Source organism: Hetaerina americana, unplaced genomic scaffold (genome assembly GCF_022747635.1).
Source record: "Hetaerina americana unplaced genomic scaffold, ioHetAmer1.1.p SCAF_8, whole genome shotgun sequence".
NCBI classification, from domain to species: Eukaryota; Metazoa; Arthropoda; class Insecta; order Odonata; family Calopterygidae; genus Hetaerina; species Hetaerina americana.
In genome coordinates this window covers 50,821,603-50,840,396 of record NW_027287427.1, presented here as the reverse complement: position 1 = coordinate 50,840,396, position 18,794 = coordinate 50,821,603, and the positions used below count along the sequence as shown (strand labels likewise).

General features: G+C 34.7%; 1 protein-coding gene across 1 annotated transcript in view; it reads left to right on the top strand.

Moving 5' to 3' along the window:
* The first annotated feature begins 216 nt into the window (after positions 1-216).
* LOC139697660 (piRNA biogenesis protein EXD1) overlaps positions 217-18,794 on the top strand; it is an 84,639-nt gene continuing 66,061 nt past the window's right edge. The window contains exon 1 of the mRNA XM_071596469.1: positions 217-250. The gene's annotated coding sequence lies outside the window, so the exon portion shown is untranslated. The remainder of the gene's footprint in view (positions 251-18,794) is intronic.

The window sequence follows — 18,794 nt, the reverse complement described above, 5'->3', positions numbered from 1 at the left end:
AGATTTGCGAAATCTGGGATGGATGGGAAAAGAAGGGTGGAGAGAAACTCTCGTCGGCATTAGCCTATTTTTGTCGAAAGCCACCAAGAGGTCCGCAGTTTGACGTCCCATCCGTCCAAGGACGGCGTACTCACTCAAAGTGCCCCCCAGAAAGCACCTCAAGTAGGGATCGGGATACCACTGAAAAATATTTGTCTCCATAATGTGAACCCGGGCCCTCTCTGTGGGAAGAGGATAAGACATACCTAGGGTAAGGTCTTACATAACTAGAATAATATATTACAATTATAATACTATTAGAGCTAACATATCAGTCATCTTTTGACGAACTTTTGACTCCCCATCTCAATTACAAGTAATGTAGATATAATATTTTTTGCTCTCCCGACCGCAATGGTGGTTTATGCACACTTGGGAACTTGATGAGCTTCTGGCTTGTCAATGGCGACCGAACATGGGTGTTATCTTTGCACTTCGGTGACCCAATTGCTGACATAACACCCATGCCCGAAGTGGGACTCAGCTTAGGCGATGAGTGAGTTTCTTGATAGTTTTCTATCCGCAGTTCATCTCATACCTCTTATACTTTCTGCTCCATTAATACATATAAAAGCACGGATAATAATGGATGCTGTAGCTCTTCTCAGAGGAACTAATTTAGAAATAACTAAATATTTCAATATTTTGGTTAAATGTATTTCTATTTTAGTTTATTTGTTAAGAAGTTCAGAACTTTAGTTATGCTGCACAACAAAAAGCTACTTTAAAATTGTTATCCAATGGCAAATTATAATTGCCATTTTGAATCACTCTGCTTTGACCGATAATGAATATTAAATACCACAGTCAGTAATATCAAGGGAAATATAATCAAACCAAACCTGCTGCAAAAATTTTAAGCCCATACCACTATTTTATCATGAATAATATTTACCTCTAATAAACACTCATTCAAATATTATATATTTATATATAAAAACAAACCATAGAAACAGTAATCAACCTGAAAGTCGGTTTGGTAGGTGATGGTAGAGTTCACCCAGTACTAAGCCTGAAAGGGTGTGAAATTCATGCATCAGGGTAAGAGGGCCAGTTCCTTCCCCTGTACCAGATATGGTTCCTGAGGAAGATCTGGTGCCTCGAAAAAGCTTGGTAGAAGTTGAGGGTGCCCAGAGAGACTTGTCCGGAAATCAAACCTTGGCCCTCTGGTAAATAGTCCCATGCTCTACCCCTGTACTACCACCACCCATATATATACACACACACACACACACACATATATATATATATATATATACACACATACATATGTGTGGGTCGCGGTAGTCCAGGGGGTAGAACATTGAACTACTGGCCGGAGGGTCCCGGGTTCGATTCCCGGGCAAGGCACTCTGGGCACCTGCAACTCCACCCAAGCTATGTGATTTTTCGGGTACCAGGTCTTCCTGGGAAACCATAACCAGCACAGGGAAAGGAACTGGCCCCCTTACCCTGATGTGTGAATTTCACACGCAGTCGGGCTTAGTACTGAGTGAACTCTGCCATCACCTACCAAACCGACCTTCGGGTTGATTACTGTGTTTATGGTTTATATACATATGTATATTTATTTATATATATGTATGTATTGCTTTTTATGAGCATACATGTAAAATCAATTAAGGAAATACATGTAGAAAACCATAGGAAACTTACGTCACTGCATGCTGCTTTATATCACATAAATTAGGATCCTTGTGTTATAGGTTTTTCAAGTTTTCAGATAGGGTAATAAAAGTTTTTATTTATTCGAATTAAATGTGCGCATTCATTGTTTTTTATAGCAATTCTTTATAAGAACTTATATATCCATACATATTGATTTGTTTAACATTTGTATAAAGTGATTTGTATAATATCAAAGGATTTGTATGTACAAATTGCATTTTTATGAAAAGAGAATAATAAAGAGTTTGATACATGAGTATGGTTGGAATGAAAGTTGTATTAAAAATATTATTTGAATTCTCATGAGCAGCACTCATGCATGGAGACAATATTTCTTTGAAATATTTGCACATTTATGTTTAAATATGTGGAGTACCAAAAAGTTGTCCATTCATACTTTGGTTCATTATATTATATACATAGTTTCATAATCAGTGGGAAACCCATCACTCAAACTCCTTCTTGTAACTCAGTAAGTACAGGGGTAATCACAGCACTTTCTTCAGTTTTTTTGGGTGCTTTATCAACTGATACTTCAGTCTCCACTCTCCGGTCGGCTATAGTCGATATTGAAGCCACATCAGAAGGATCTTCATCTGATGCAACTGTCAATAAATCATCCAGTGACACTGAACTTGCAGAGATACCTGCGTCATCATAAATGTCATCGGGCTCTGTTTCTGTCTCGTACACTGATGTATCTGCAATTGTGCTAGCTGAGTCATCTATTTTAATGTCCTCAATTTTCAAGTCAGCACCAACATCTGAGTCTGAGCCTATAGGAGATTCAGTCATATATCTGGTATCATCTGGTGGTTTTAGTGTTTCCAGAGAGCTTGCAATATCTAATGGTTCAATTTCATCCTCTGGTTTCTGCTTTTTCTCTGCTGATTTCTTCCGCTTACTTTCCTCTTCGATTTTTTTTGCCTCAGCAAGTGCGATGAGGTCTGCTGTTGTGGCCAGGCCAGCAGCTTTGCGTGAAATTAGAGTCCTCTTTAACTTTTGCTTTCTGGTCCTATCATGGACCACAGCAAGGGCATCCAACAAACTTTCACCAGGGGACGTTGATCGGTCATTGTCAGAGTCATCCTCCCTCCTGCTTTTCTTCACTACCTTTTTTATGGACTTTATCTTATCCTTTTTGGTTTTCTTCTTTTCACTTTTTGTCACCTCCAATAAGTTAGATTTTATTTTCTTCTTCTCTTTCTCTTTTTCTTTCTCCCTATCCTTCTCCTTTTCCTTATCTTTCCTCTCCTTTTCCTCTTGAAGTTTTGTCTGAAATCTTGTTTTATCTCGCATAAGCTTTTTTTCCAAGTAGTCTCCAGCATCTGCAGGTGATATAAAAATATGTTATTAAATTTGTCATAAAGTTGAAGTATCTCAAATAGGTAATCCAAAAATTGGTATTTTAGGTCAAAAATTGCATGTTGACCTGGTGCCCAAGTTGTAGCTTTGTCCGTAAACTTGTTGGAAGTTTTCCGTGTTGGGTCTAATATTCTTGATTTCATGTAATCCTCCGTATCTACAAGGAAATGAAAAACATAGCATTATTGAATATTCATTCCAAAAAGCATGCATTTAATATTGTTTGGTAAAATTTCCACCAATGTACTTGATGTACAAAAATATATGGAGATTTGCCATGAAAAATATTTGATTCCTTTTCAAATCAAAGTTAATTTCATAGAGGATTGCCATACATTTGTTCTTAAAACATTGTTTCTTATATGCTCAGAGTTTATATAGATTATTAAATAATATAACTGATAAAATGATTTCTTAATATTAATTCCCTCATGGGGACATTCTTCATTTAATTCAATTTAACCCGAGTAATAAGAGATTTGAATTTTTTTATCTGTGAAATTTTATGATTTCATTAATACTGAGAAACAGGTAGCATTTTCCTTGTTGTGGAATTGAGAAGATTATTGCTAGTTCTTTATCAGTTGATAAAATTGTTTAACTAAAGAGATCTCTTCATACTCAGTTTATTTTTAATAGAGCTATATCAGAATATGCTTGAACAAGCATTAATGGCAATTTTTGTTCTGAATAATATTTCAACAAGTATATTTTTTTCTGATATTGATTTTCAAACTTTTGATGATCATGAGCAGTATTCAATGAACTATTAAATAATGATAGAGCTTAATTGACTGTAGATGTTTGTATATTATAATATGCTTTAGTAAATGGAAGAGGAACTTCATTTTCTTACATTATTGCCATAGTTGAAAGGTAAAGTACCCTATCTTCAATTATAAAAACAATAATGTTAAAATAAGCATGAAATACATAACTACATACTTGTTTGAGTTTTTGGCTTTAATTCTTTAATTAACTTACTTAGATTTCGATGGTATATTTTACCATTACATATTTAAATATCTGACAGTATTTCTAAAGAAGTCAGAACTCAAGTTTTTATTAATCAGGGAATATTTATAAATTTATATTTTATGCCATCAATAAATAATATCATTCATGTGTTCTCATATGATTTGTACCATATTATTTTTTGCAACTTTTGTCTGTAGAGAAACTCCCATTTTATTTTACTCACTCTTCCAAAATGTGTTAATGTGTAAATTTTTTGAGAATAATATTCCAATTCCTTATTCCAATATTTTTCATTTGTAACAAGATCAAAAGATTAATTTTTGTGATACTAAGATGCATTGTACAGTTAGACATAAAAAACATAGACACTGCTTCATCAAATATGTATGTATTTTTTAAAATTATATTTCTAGAATTATTTGCCGATTTTAAAGTATAGTTATGCACGTGATATAACATTTATTTTTCTTCAATACAAGAATGTGACCTTCCAAGTACATTGATGAACACATTGCAGAGCCAGTGCAGTGGGCGCACACTGCTGTTTCTGTGTAAGATGCATTGCAAGCACACACAAAGTTTTGTTTGTTAGGCTCAGGAAATGCATTGCAGTGGCAACATGTAACTTTCAATAAAAATGCTTCTTAAAATTCCTGAACCACACTAATGATTAAAATAAACATTTAGTGTTTTCTCTACATGCGAAGATTGTAAAATTTTTTGTAATGCTTTCAAACACTAGCGTCACCAACATGTTTTAAAATCCAAATTTTAAGAATTTCTAATTTATAGTGAGTCAATTCCACTTCATTAAGATTAAAAATGGACTTTACTAAAATGTAAATGTTTGCTGGTGATGCTGAGGCTGCTTTTGATATTTGCTACATGAGCAGCATTTTTGTGGCTCACTTTCTTGTGTGTTTCACAGCAAGAATTTTCAGGGTCTAAGTAATGCTGCTCTTTTTAATTCCCCTATTCATCATATCTCTTCTGTGGCACACAGCTCTAGAGGTGATTGTTTTTCGTTATGCTTTGATCTCATCACTGTATTCTTTAACTTTTTCACTGTCAGTCTTGATAAAGTCAATCTTGCTGTTCACTTCCAACACACGGTGAAGTAACCGAGGCAAGTGGTAATAAAATTGATCAGTGATGACGTTGCATGAAACAAATAACAACTACCACTGGAGCATATGATCAAAAGAGGCTGAGGATGAAAGAGTTTTTTGTATTATGTGAAGGTGAAATAGTCACAGCAAGAACTTCACCCCTAAAGATGCCTGCTCAATACAAGAGAAATGTTCAACTGCTAGATGCTTCATGCATAGCTAAACACCAAAGCTATTTTAAGAGTGGTAAAGTTAAATTTATATGATTGTTAATGTTTAATTTTAAATTTATGCAAAATTTAAGGTTGTTGATGGAGGATTCTGAATGTTGCCACAGAGAACATTGTGGGCTCACATTTTGGATCACTCTGTGTTGAGTATAAGAACCTTGCAATGATCTCTGGTTAGGGATATTAAACAAAATTTATCATAAAATATTTTACTTTTGCTTATGAAAACTCAAGCTTTTAAAGGCGGCTAAATGTGATTTTATGTGTATGACAACTATATAACTAGCTAAAGCTATAACTATATATGTACTCCAGCTTTTACACTTAAATATTTTAAGGTGAAAGCTATATTTACTATGTTTTATGTTGCTATGATGAACAAAAAATGCAGCTAAAGAGCTTCACAATTTAAAAATTATTTTGGAGAAAATTCAATATGTGAAATAGTATCATTTGGTGTTATAGTGACAAAAGTAAACTTCCAATGTTGGGTAGGCCCATTCATTCTTAAGAACTCATATAGGTAACTCTTCAGAAATTTGCGCACACATGACCATAATAGATGTGGGTGTTTTTGCACATAAATAACCTGGATATTGTATCATATACAAATAATTTCTTTCTTGAGTCAAGTACCTAATCAAAAACCAAGACCTCATTTGAAAATGCATGTCATAATGCAAACAGACTGAATTTGAGTTCGATACATGTGATAAAGAAAAAAATATCAAAGAAAATTATGCAGTTTAATGACTCAAAATATTAACCTATTTAATAGGCTATAGGCATGCTTTTAAATATACCTTTTGTTACCTGGATACGTAAATATCCCTTTGTTTGTCATATTCTCATTTCAGATAGACAATTATTATGTAATGAACTTCTTTTACACTCTCACTTACCATCTTCAAGATAAATTAGAGATAGGTATAGTATAAAACAATCATTTAACATTGCCTTTCACTCAGTATAAGTACTTATTTTGTATTTGTTAACCATTACTATTTATTGTTTATTTTATATTCTGATAACCATCAGATATTGCTTTGATATAATAATTATCAATAATGAATTAAAGAAAATAAAAATTAATTAAAAGTGACTCTTGGTCTTTTTTGGAACTAGACTTGCATGATTTATTTATCCACAATGCTCAAATAAGAATGCAACATTAATAATCGTAAAAAAATAAGCTGAATATGAATTAAGTTCTTCCTAGGTTGAAATTTTAAAATCCCCAAAACCACTTGCCCTTTTTAATGTGATGCCAGAACCATAGTAATAGATGAAATAGTAGTTCATTATTTTTTTTATCATAGGAGCAGTCTTCGGTAGAGCACCTTTTATTCTTTAGTGACTATCAACTTGTCATCTCTTTTTAAAATAATAATAATACATTCCTATTTTCTTGTTAATGTCTGTAGCAATTACAATGGCATTATTTTGTATCACTTTAGTGTATTTTCTATATTCTGGAGTGAAACTTGTCAATGGTATTTGCATTAATTTGTGATGTGATTCATTTGCTTGCAAGAATGAAAATGCTTTATGTAACATTTATAGACCATCTCATTAGATATGAATATGGGATTTATGACAGTTAAATAAACATTAGTAAATAACAAAGTTCTATTAAAAATATATTATGTGGTATATGCTTTTGAAATGAATTTTTTTACTCGATGCATTTTTGCTAGACTTCAATTACTCTTGCTCAGTTTCAAAGATTTATATCAATGAAAATGAGGTTATTTAATTGTTATTATGATTTAATTTTCATTTTGCAAAAGATTAGTTAGGTGCTTGTTTAAACATTCACCCTTAATTTTAATCCCACTCTACTGCACCTTACCCGCTGTTAATGACACAAGCAGTCCCAGCGACACGTAGACATAAGGCGCATCAGGGGTGTCATTTTGCAGTTTCAGTCAGGTTCAGAGGTTTGGTCCAGTTTGCAACAGTATGGATATGTAGGTTAACATAGTTATTAATTTACTGAGACTTTATACATGATTGAAAAAAATTTTACTTAGGTGCCAAGTTTAAATTTAAAGATGAGTAGGCCTACTATTGTGTACTTTTACAGTGAATATACTATACGTAAGCATTTCGCAGTACAGGTGAGATAGTGAAATAAATTAAAAAAATCAATATTTGTTAAAAAAATATAAAAGCAGATTTTTTTCCAGTTCTAAAAATATGGCAAAAGTACCTAATCAATTTTTCTTAGTATTATTTTAAAACTTTCTCACCCAAGGCTGAGTAATTTTCGGCACTATCCATTCTTAAATTGCCTGCCCTTAGGGCTGCAGGTTAACAACATGGTCTCTTTTAACCCAGAGGCCAGGGATTTGATTTCCACCTAGGTGGGTATTCCTCTACCATATTTATAATTCAATGCGAAAGGCCAAAACTTGTCTGTTTTTAGATTATAGTTAAACTTAATAAATAGCAGAATTTGATATCCGTAATTCTTTCATTCTATTCAAAAGTAAACTTTGCATTGATGAGATTCTCCTACTGGTTTATCCATAGATAAATGCATCTTCACTAATTATGAATGTTATCTGCGATTAATATCATTGTACAATGTTAGGTAATAAGGTTAGGTAAACAATAAGTTAAGAATAGGCTAAGTTCAAGATTCACTCTTAGCATTGTGTATGTAGGTATTTCATATCCCTAGAATAACATCTGATAATATTTCATTGAAACTATATCTCCATGTTCAAAAATCCACGTGCCATATCACTGAGGAAATGCCAAATGGGGGAAGTGCGTAATGTGATCTATTCTTTGATTGAATTGTATAGTTTTTTCCTTCTTACTTTTTTAGGTTTATGGTCATCTGCACTTACTTAATTTGACCTCTCATTTTCTTAATTTTTATTAGAAATTATAGCTGTATCAGCAATCCTAGCCTTAAATTGGTTGTATCAAAGATCATTAATTCAACTGAAATTTTGAATTATGCCATAGGCAGCTCAGAAGATAGATTTGAATATATCCCAGGAACGCTATATATACTTATTGTTATACCTTCTTGTTATTTATAAGTTAAACCATTTTTCACTCTTGCCATCATATTTTTGGTTGGTGTCTACTTCAAAATATTAATTAGCACTTGAATGTCTACATTAGCTTGTTTTAAGCAAAATAAAATGAAATGGCTTTATTCTGGTGCAACAGTACTTCTGTGCAGGGAAATCGTATGCAGAGTGTTAAGTTACATTACAAAATAAAATGCAAGTTTCTGAATGATTAGTGTTATATCATTTCTTGGGATTGTTTTTGGTGGGATTGTGCATTTGAAAGTGCATTATTTCATGAGTAAAACGTACATAAGGATTTTCAGCATCTAACCCGCTAGATACAGGACCAATTTCCATGAAGAAAAATGATGATTGCTGAAGGTATAAAACTACAATTTAATTCTATTCGGAAACAAATTGCAACATATATTGACATACGGTACTTATTTTAGAACTTTAAGAATGATTGAGACTAATGTGATTTCATTTATAGGAAATGAATGAGCACATGCAAATTGCAATCTTGCAATATGTGAATTTTGCTTAATGGAGATGTTATTGTTGGATTATTCTACTTATGATAATTTATTGCCTTTGGATACTTCCACCCAAATTGAGCAGTATGATTTTCTGGTTTCCATAACGTACTTAGAAACCACAGATAGCACCGGGGGAGGAACTGGCCTCATACTTATGTAGGTACCCTGAATTTATGAATAAAATATATCCTTGGGCTCAGTATGATTAAAGCTCTACTTACCTATGGCACCAAACTTTCAGTTGAATGATGTGGTTTTGGTGGAGAATTTTATAACTGATGTTTAATTTTTAGATACTCTTAGAAGGAATTTGTATGGCTCATATATTTTACATTAGAAATGCAATGGTTGGCTTCATTCTGTAGTCACTGCCATCCAGAATATGTTCATGTTGAAAAATTAAGGCTCTCAAAGACGAGGGTTCGGATGAAGAAACAAATAAGGGAGTAAATTAAAGAATTCTTATGGCATCTATGTCCTTATTTTCCATTTTAAGGTTGTGAAAAATGTCAAAAGGGAAGAGAATATGCATCATGGTCGCATTAGCTTCAGCTTAGAATACTTCATTAATTATGCATATTTGGAATTTTATACCTACATCAGGGCCACATTCTTTGATGTCCTCCACTTTTTCTCTTTAGAGTGAGTGTTATATTAATAGAATTACAGATAATTGATTTTTGTAGTCTTTTTGTTCATGGGATGTCCAAAGTGATTATACATTTTTTTTTATTCTTCATTCGCTTAGAAAAATTTTTTGTTTTGTTATTTGTTAGCTTAATGGGTCATATGTAGCGTAAGTCCAATATTGCATCAGCAGCAGCCATTACAAGTTAAATAATATTCAATTGGCCTACACCTGCCTCTGATGAAAATGCATTCTATGAAGGTGTTTCCTCATATAGGGGAGCAGGGAAAAGTCACATGTGGCTAGATCTGGACTAAAGGATGGGTTTGGAACACACTGAACATTGGTTTTTTGCAAAATATTCAGCAAAAACATGGTCAATGTGTAGCCATACACTATCAAGGTATAACACCTGGCCTGTTGCTTTAAGATATAGGCCTTTGTCAGTGGTATGGCCCTAGAGAATTTACATTGAATTCTAACTCTCCATTTACAGTTGTGTGTGCTGGTTTGACATGCTGATACACCATTCCCAGAATATCAAAACATGATTCAACTATAATAATCCCAGCAGAAGACGCACTTATGATTTTTAGACAATGGACGGAGCTTTCCTGTTTGCTCTCAAAATGAAATCATTTAGCCAAGTTACATACACAGTGATAAACTTCAAAAGGGACTCCTCATCTTCCTGTAATAATAATTTTAAATGTGAGAAAACTTGCACACAATCATCCTATTGTTCAGATATGAAATCACAGAATTCACTGCACGCAAACATATCTCCTGTGCAATCTTTCTTTTAGCTACATGTGGGTCGCACCCAAAGAAATTTTCAACATTTCTGAGAGTGCTCTTGATGCTATCAGATGATCTTCTCTGACAATGTAATGGCAGTGCCAATATATACTTCCATAAGAGCATTGGAGCTCTAGGTCCACCTTCCTTTAAAATTGTCTTCCCCTTCTAAACATTGAAAATCATGTCCTGTGTATTCTTGTAGCTACATACACAAGAGCAAGCACTCCATAACACCCCTGTAGCATAACATAGGCAAGGCTTAGGCTGATGATTTATTTAGGTTAAAGCAAAATTTCAATTTGTAATGAAGTTCATATGGATGAGATGAAACCATTGAAGCTAAAATGGAGCCATCTCAGATTCAGACTATCGCTTAGGTCAGCAGTTGCAGAGCATGGCATATTAGCTATGATCATGCTATGATACTATATATCATTATATGAAACAACGCAAAATTATTTAGCCACTTGCAAGACTATTGGGTCAGGCTGACAAAGAAGGATATTGAAATCTGTCTCAAAAGCAATAATGTTGATAGGGATTTTAGTTAACAACTCAGTTGCATGTGGAACCTTATACTGGAATGAATATGAGGTAAGAGAAACTCAGACAGCAAATTAGGTGTTGAAAAAGCAATGAACGTTCTACAAACCAATCAGCTGGCACTTGGCCCTTGGAGACAGAGCATATATAGCTAACATTTTTCAGCCCATGCTGAAACCCTAAGAGAACCCTCCTGGATTGATTTTTCCTACCAGCTTCAAGGAGGAACTTTTTCCTTGAATGTGAATTCTGGATTGTTGTTTTGTTATATAGTCTCTATATTATGCTACTGTTATGTACTTAAGTGCATACATGATGATGGAATAAATAACATTGAACTTGAACAGCAATCAGCCAACATAAAGATTTGCTATGGAAACAGCTCTTTTTATTCTCAAGTTGAGAATTTACTAAGTGCTCTATAGGAGGAGAGAGGGATTAGGCCTGGGGAAGTGACATTACCCTGGAGAAGATGAGTGAATCATTCATCAAAATTTTGTAGAGATGAAGGGTCTGACCCGGTAGAAAACCTGAGAAAACATCATTATAATTCTGCCAGTGCTCATCATATGTTACCTCCAACATTGCTGTAGGCAAACTGAACATGTTTCAATGGCTGCTTCTGATGCATAATGGAGTCAATTTACTTTAACCTCATAAACATTTCACATTTAGCTAGCAACAAAACATGAAATTAAAGTTTGGCAAAGGAAAATGTACAAATAATAAATTATATTCCCTCTTTTATGAAGAGCCCTCATACTTTATTTTTTATTTGTTGTAGTGAAATTTTTTCTCATCATAATTGATACTTTATTGTATATTGAAAGTGTTCCACCAAGACTGATATGTATAAAGAGTTGGGAGTGTGAAGATGGATGTGGAAGATAAGAGTTAAAATGTGATTGGTGAATGCGATCATTTGATTATCTTAACCTCCAGAATCCATTCCCTATTTATGGGCTTAGCTAGTTCTGTGTAACCCAGAGCAGGTATCTTCTAGTTAGTGAATTTATTATGGCATCTCCTTTTGTGGTTTGGGCATCTTCGAGATGAACACTGTAACTAATGGGGACAAAATGATATTAAATGTAATATGATCTGGAAAAGGAGGAATAAATGAAAAAAATTGAGTTGAATATTTACTGAACCAACATTGTGGATGCATACGCTTATGGCACTGTGTAAAGTCTAGCATAAAATTTTAGAAATTCGTGGGTTAGTTACATCACCAACTGACATCTAACTACACTATAAAACACTAAAGCCTTGTCGCAATGGTTACTCTTATTTATTTATTCTTCGTACAATGAACAACTAACCTCATTATAAATGTACTATTCAGGTCTTTTTAAGTATACTCCCTTGTTAAGTTTTATTATCATTATTAATGATGCTTTGGGTGTTGAAGAGCATGATTGCTATTCTTCCAAGAAACTGTGGGAGATGCCACAACAGTAACTTGGAATGGAGTCATCGGCTGATATGCATTTAAATGCAACAATTTCAGAGTGTTAAAATCATACGCCATGACCCAAGGCAAATGATTTTTACACTCTGAAATTGTTGCATCAAAAACAGAGTTAACCTTGTTTGACCTTTCACAATTGAAATTGTTACTTGATTTCTTTAATCTGTTTTATTTCGTAAATCTAAAATATACTGTTGACATTCATCAGAAAAGGTATCAGCGCTTGCAAGCAAAATACATTTCCAGCCTTCATAAATTCTTTTGGTTAAAAAATGTTTTTTTAAGTGAAATTTTGAACTACCAACTGTTTTCACCCATAATTCTTCCCCACATTAAAGTTAATCAAAAACCCCTCCTGAAATTTCTACTTATCACACCCAAACATTTTCTCACATAAATGAGTCTCTATTTCTAATGTGTTCCAATGACAGTTAAGTAAATGGTGTGTGCTTAAATTGAAAGAGTACCCAACTTTAAATTCAATACTCTACAGTTTCATTGTAAAAGAGCATTGCCTCATTTTTTCTTCCATAGAGTTCATCAGCTCTTTGAAATGAAATACGTGCGAAGTGATTTGCTGAATTACCACTGTTTTATATTTAGCTTGCCTGTAGTATTTGGAATTCGGAAGTAAAGTGTTTGGTGTTCTTTTAACCTGGTCTCAATGTCTCTCCAATTTAGACGTCTGCGCAGGCACACTGGACTTGGTAAATACCTGGGGTCTTAAAGCCGATTGGGTCCTTGGTTCTGGCAAGAACATTTCTAAGTTTCCCTGGTGGCTTGTGGACTGACTGTATTTTTTCGATCGAAGAATAAAGTTTTTGCTCACTTCATTATACAAAAAGCTATCGGTGGGAGGTACACGCAGTTTAATTAAATTTTTCTGCGTGCCGGGAGATGCGAAATAAATTATCTGTATTTTTTTTGTTACGTTGTGAAAATATCGATTCCAATCAGTTTTCAAGGAGAAAATAGTGAAATTCGCTCTTTGGTTCATTGAGAAAAATGTCTTGCAGGTGAATGCAGCGTGTATAGAGATTTTTCTCAGTTCCGGGAATTGGGAAAGAAGTTAACCATTATGTTTGCTTCGAGGGAGAAAATATCGAGCATTCTGGGGCATGAATTAAAGGACGTTTTTCAGACCTGGCCTCTGGGGGACGCATGAGTCTTTAAATTTGCCTTGGGGTCGTGAGTGATCCCCAACGTTCCTGACAGCCGCTGCTGCTTTGGTCCTCAGGCACATCGATCCTTCACCGTGACACATGGAGATCGCGTGCCACAGCAGCAATTCTCACGTAATCTCACCCGTGGCGAGTGTGGCTCTTTCATGCAACAGGACAGGAGTCGGGCAAGGGTTGACGCTCCGTAAAATGACGGCGATGCGAGGTTCATGTTATTCTAATATGGCTCCTTTAAGTTTCCTCCCACTTTCAGTGCAGATACTGTATATCGTTACCACGAAGGAACGCTGGCGAAGTTTTTTTCTTTAGCAGGCTTTGCGTTTAGCGTCCTTTCCGGCCTTTCCTCGTGGAATCAGCTTAAGTTGGATGTCGGACTCCCACGCGAGGAAATAGAATGTCTTTTAAGAAGAAAGCCTAGGGTCAAGGGTAAAAAAAATGCCGTAAAACGTTTTTTACTTTGTAATTAATCACGTAGCTTTTACGAGGAGGAATTTGATAACAGAAACGTTGAGGAAGAATGTTATGAAAAGATTGACGTAAACTTTGACACGGAGCGTAATTAAGTGCGGCGCGGAAATTGCCGTTGAGGCAAGATGATAAGATTTACATTAGGATGTTAGATATGTGGATGTGAAAACTCAAATAGGCGGAGAAGAAAACAAACGAAGAAGCAATCGGTATGTTGAGGGGGGAGAGAGGGCGGTTGGAAGAAATCTAATGGAGGCAAGAAAAGTGGGATTACAGCATTTTGATTTATGACGGAATGCTGAAGACTGTGACAGAAGGTAGAACATTGGGGAAGCAAGGAAGGGAGGAGATTGGACGGGATGCATGGAGGTGGAAAGTATGCGGAATGTTGAAAGAGTTTATTGCAGCGTAGGATGTCACCTTGTGGCTTGCTAGACGAGGCTTTGAAATGTAGCGGTGGGAACTCGGTGTTCACCCAAAACCTATCTTAAACGCTCGACTGGCGTAATAATAATTCATCGCGAGTTCGCTAATTCGCCTACTCCAAGATAGTTCAAATTTTATGATTCAATTTACTGATAATGAGAAAATGAAATGGATGTATTATTATTTCAAGTGATGATAATATTGACGTGGAGAATGAAAATGAGCCAAATGAATTAGGTGGTGAAATTGGCTGCGAGAGAATTGGTAAATGTGAAAATGAGTTTCTAGTAGCAGTGAGAATTTTGAAGGATGGAAAAGATGCAAGCGTAGATAATGCGTTTAGTGAAGTGCGGGGGAAAGTTTCTTATTCGTGATAATATTAATATAAACCTAAACCTGTGCGAATTGTTTAAATTGTGTCTGCAAACTTAAGTTATATCTGGAGATTGAAAGAATGCGATAATTGTGTCATTGCATTAAGAGAAGGGGTTAACATGAAGTGCAAAAATTAGGTAGCACTTATTATGTTGATTGTACGACAAAATTGTGTGGAAGAGTACGAAAGGTAGACTAGCCCAAATTTGTAGTGTGCAGTATGTGGATATATGCCTGGTGGGAAATGCCAGGATCTATGATTGCTCTTCAGCGAGAAATTGATAAATGCATAATGTGCTTAACAAAGTTTGTTATAAATTTGTTGATTTGGAGAAAGCTTTCGACGGAGTGAATAAAGGAATACTGTCGAAGGTGTTCAAAGGAGTTAGAGTAAATAAGCGGTTATTGAATGCTCTGAAAGCAATACCTACGCGGAGAGAATATGGCCTGTTGCTAGATTGGTTTAAAGTGAAATGTGTGAAAAAAGGATGCGTCTTGCCATTTCGGCTTTCCAATGTTTTTGTGAATAAATGTGCTGCATCATGGATAGAATAGGTTTTATGATTGGAGATGTAAAAGTACCCACCCTCTTATGCACCGACAGTACAGTATTAATGACTGGGCCAAATATTTTTTACAGATTTCTGGATAGCTTCAGTGAGGTAACAGAAAGAATGAAATAGGGGGTAAAATTTTTCCAAAAAGGAAGTGCCTTGGTAAGTTTGGCCAGGAGAATAGGAAGAATGATTACAAATGGCGTGTTAACGGTAAAATTTTTGAAAAAGACAATGATTTTGTTTAACGTGGCAGGATGTTTGCGTAAGATAATAGAATGAAGGAAAGGATCAAAGTACGTGCGTTTGCCGGCCGAAACGTTGTTGTTAGTATTATGTAGAGTCTGATGCGGATCCTAAGGGTAGGAGAGGCGAATGTGTACCTTCTCCCTTGAAAAACTTTTTTGGCTTTGATCAAATATTATTTATACTTCCGAAACTAATTTGGAATGCCTACTGCACCCTGAGCATTAAATATTTTCCCCTAGGAAGTGTTGTAGTCTCGAAATTAGGGAGATTATTTTCAACTTTTTCGTAAAAAAGGTTATAAAATTATTTTTGCTCTTGTATTATAAAAATATACTCACACACATGTATGTATTTATTATGTAGTATTATTCATGTATTATGTAGCTTTTGTAAATTAACTACTGTGAGGCTGACCTATAAAAATGAGGGTTCTTATAAGGCAGCAAAAATGACAATTCAGTGTACTCATCCTCACACTGTTGAATGAAAATGGAGCTTGGGAATGGATGGCATGACAATAATTCGGTCGGGACACTTGAGAATTATTTGCTTTGTTTAGAAAAGAGGATTGTATGATCACGAAATGATGTGGATTAGATGAAATGGACATATAAAATTAGGAAAAGAATTCTGCTTTGTTATTTTAATAATATTGAGTGAATTGATGCGAATAAAAACAGCAAACATAAATGAGGTAACTGTAAATTAATTGAGAGGAAAGGGTAAAATGAGGAAGTCGTGGGTAAATGTGGTCGAAAAGACTAGATATACATGTAGATGAAGTGTAATATTATATGTCCAGGAACAGAAGAGTGTATACGAAATAATGTATGGATGAGACACGAGTGAATGGGATAGTGCGGTATTGAATAAATTAGTAAAAGGGTGTTATGTCTCCTGGTAAAACTTAAAATTAGGCTTGTTTCCTTTGTTTGCCCCGATAGGTAATGATGCGAAGGTTATGTATGAATGTACTCAAAACGAGAGTTTATTGAATCATTGTGCGATCACCATTTATGTGCCATATACCATGAGAGAAGTAAAACTTGAAAATAATGTACGTAATATAGTATGGGTTTGGTGACTGTGAAGTCGTGACACTTAAAAATACCATTGTTGAGCTATCTAGTTTAGTTTCTTAACACTGAGGTGAAAAGGGTATTTATTCTCAGAATAACGTAGAAAGAGCACCTCAATTGAAATGGAAATAATGTTACAAGATGATTTAATGTATACATAGTATGCAGGTTACAATAATTCATTGAATACTGTCTCTTAGAAATATTCACCATGAGTGAAGAGGCACACTAGCTTATCACAGAAAATTTTTTTCTATGAACAGTTTTTGTGCTAGGTGAGGTGTCCCCGCGTTCTAAAATGCCCTGAAGAATTAGTCTAAAAACGTCAATTTGGTTCAGAAACTTCTCTAAATCATGAATCCCTAGCCCCTAGGCAAGATGTTGACTATAAGTATAACATATTACTGGCAACACACATCTCCTTAAATGTATATTCATTATAGATCCTTTTACTCATTGATTTCATTATTTACTTGATAGAAACCTTCAACCCATAAAACACCTATTATTTGTTTATTCTTCATTCTTAAGGTGTGAGTGCAAAAAACCAGCTCATTGCCACTCCTTGAGTAACGTTATTTATTTCCAATCCCATCTCCTATCGGGTGTTACAATCATTAACAGAAATCCTCCCTAGTTCTGTTGTTATGTGGCATTCAAAATTCAGTTTCATTCTTAATGAGTGTCAGACATGGAGTGACATTTTTTATGCTTCTACGCTAATGCTTTAATGTAACTTTTAGCTGATATCTAATTAATGCACTGAGGCCTTTAATTGCAGGCCCACCTCTATTAGAAAGTAGCACACATAATTTTTTAAATCTAGTAGTCTAATTGATCACGGTACGGAGGAAGGAGCTGATTCCCCTGATACGTGAACTTCACACACCGTAGAGTTCAATATTAAGTGTGCTCTACTCTCGCCTATCATACTAACCTTCGGTTTGTTTACTGTGGTTTGCCCGACAGATCCCGAATTCACTATCGGTTGAGAAAATATTGATGAGAACAGCATTAATGATTGAAACTATGTTTTCTGATGGCGAAATACATTGATTGAAATTTTCAGTTCCTTGCGGTTGGCTCAGGGATTTTTTGAATATCCAAATTCTTAATGCAAGCGTCTAAATTTTCTCTTTGGAGATAAATGTTACGATCAATATGATTCAGCATTCGTTTGAATGATTGATTATTTCCCGTGGTTTTCTGAGTTAAGTTACGTTTTTGATGAACTAATGTACACTACTGTAATTATAATCCTTGACTAACGAGGAAAAATCTATCCTTAACCCCCGTAGTGAATATTGCAATAAATCGTTTGAACTCTGCCTACTTTCTACCTCTTTCAGTCTCATCGAAAATGCCTAATATATTTCTTTCTTTGCCTCACTTTCCCAACATTCTGTCATCGATTACTATCTTCGGCATCCCGTTACCTCTCAGTATCTCCTGCAACCACTTGCCCTGTCTACTTCGAATTTCCCCTAGTAACTTTTGCTCTTCCCCTATCATACTGAAAACTTCGTTTTTTTTCTTCCGTCTATTTTATTTTTTCCAATATTCTTGCACACATCTTCTTGCACTCATCCTTTTGAGTCAATATGTCTCTTATTTAGTTGATTGAAAACTTAGTAACAATTATTTACATGCGCAGTGCTAGCCTAAAGCTTTCCGAGTTCAGATAAAGATGTTCAAACTTTATCTTAAGCTTAACTCTTACCTAAGCTCCTGAAATTATTTACTAGGCATATTTTTTCGGGTCCTCCATTTTTACATTTTAAACTATTTATTACAGTTAGTTTTAAAATCGTGCGATGGATACGAAAATGTCTACTCGCAATTAAAATAATTTTTTCTTTTTCAGATTTTAGCGACAAGAATGTCAATGTTAGCACATTCGGGTTGATTCTGAACTTCAGGCTTCACCTTCAACTTGAGAAAATGTAGTTGGAAGTCACGGTATTAAATTCACCATCGATTGCCCGACAAAATGGGAATATTTGTCTTTCAAAAACCTAAAATTGGTGCAAAATTATATGAGCATATTTACGCCTGTGTC